Raw genomic sequence first — 1,766 nt, 5'->3', positions numbered from 1 at the left:
GTCACTGATGAACGTTAAGGCTAGTAAAAGTCCACTGATTTATAGTACTGATTTTGTCATAAGTGTTATGGTTGTACATGCACATTTTGTATATAATTATTTGTTATTTTGTATATAATTATTTGTTGTATATTGTATATAGTTAGTCTTGTGATATTTATCAACATATAATAACATCCCACCTAATTGTGTGGCAAGTTTTTCCGTTATCACAAATCCCCCATTATCTCAATGCTCTTTGGAAAACACTGTCAATTTCAAAACCAAATTCTGACTTTATACTAGTGCAATGGTTTGATACTGTTACGGTAAAATGAATTATGTTTGTTGCGTTACATATTATAATTATAACTAGTGTAACTATAACAATATATTAGGATGTTTAAATCCTTATAGACAGGTTCATGAACCATATCTTCAATTTAATTTCTTATCATCTGGCCTTGGAAGTTTTCCTTTTCTATAAAAATCTACTGTTGACCAAGATAATATATGGTTGAATACCCATTAGGTAAAAAATTATAACACGTTCTGTATGGAAGTAAATTCAATTTTGAAATATAATGAAAAAACCTAAATAGGAATACATTTAGTAGCATTATTAGTGTATCGAACACATGATGAAATGTTTATAGCATGATGAGGCCTTTAAATATCCTGCAAGTTTTAACGTTTGATCAGATCCTGCAATGATGCCCAAAAAGAGCAAAGGTCGCCAAAAGATCCAAATGGCACGAATGCAGAAAGAAAGCAATTTGTTGGTTACTTTCTCCAAACGCCGTTCTGGCTTGTTTAAGAAAGCAAGCGAGCTTTGCATCTTGTGCGGAGTGGAGATCGCTATCATCGTTTTCTCTCCAGGTAAAAAGGTATTCTCCTTTGGTCATCCATCTGTAGAGATGATCGTCCATCGTTTCCTCAAGCAAAATCCACCACAATATTCAAGCACCTCACAGATTATGGAGGCACATCGCAATGCCAATATCCATGAGCTCAACAGACAACTCACATATGAAATTAGTCATTTAGAGATTGAGAAGAACAAAAGTGAAGAGCTTACAAAGATAAGGAAAGAAGGCGTTGAGAATCACTGGTGGGAAGCTCCAATAGAGAGCCAAGGATTAGAAGAGCTTGAGTGGCTGAAGGTGGCCATGGGATTTCTTAAAAAGGACATTGATGAACAGAAGAAGAGGATTGTGGCGGCTAACCCATTGCAGATTGTCCCTGTCCCGGTTGCGGATCCTAGTGATGTCAGCAATGACAACATTGGGAGGGGTTCTGGATTTGAGTTAACAATGACTCCACATGGATATGTGCTGGGATATGGACATTTCGATTATTGAGTCAGGTTAGTCGTTTTATATTTTCCATTGTCTATTAAACTCTCATTTCATAATAAGCAATAACAGTAAATATTCACACTTCTTTATGCTTTGGTACCAAAATTGGCATCAAACATGAAGGTCTTTTAAAAATTCTGGTTATCCAGGAATTTCTATTATAAGTCTAAAAGCTTTCTGGCAATCATTATATCCAATAATCCAACTCAGCAAGCAATTGGTGATAGTTTAATCTCAAATAAATTGCATATTAAGTAGTGGGAAGTGTTCATATGCTGTAATACTTGCTGTAATACTGGAAACCCTATAATTTCATTTCATTTAAGCTTGATATCCTACTTTAATGTTTTGAAAATCATCTGTTCATCTAGTCAGGTTTCCATTCGAAGACGACGATCGATGATGATGAAGATCGAGTGAAATAATTTG

The 1,766-nt window shown here is 34.9% G+C and overlaps 1 pseudogene; it reads left to right on the top strand.

Moving 5' to 3' along the window:
* The first annotated feature begins 598 nt into the window (after positions 1-598).
* On the top strand, positions 599-1,340 carry LOC143607427 (agamous-like MADS-box protein AGL62 pseudogene; annotated as a pseudogene).
* The last annotated feature ends 426 nt before the right edge of the window (positions 1,341-1,766 follow it).

This window comes from Bidens hawaiensis, unplaced genomic scaffold (assembly GCF_021521415.1).
Source record: "Bidens hawaiensis isolate Kalapana, Puna unplaced genomic scaffold, B.hawaiensis_p1.1 tig00082098_1, whole genome shotgun sequence".
NCBI classification, from domain to species: Eukaryota; Viridiplantae; Streptophyta; class Magnoliopsida; order Asterales; family Asteraceae; genus Bidens; species Bidens hawaiensis.
The sequence above is the reverse complement of the archived record's forward strand: the minus strand, read 5'-3'. Positions and strand labels throughout refer to the sequence as shown.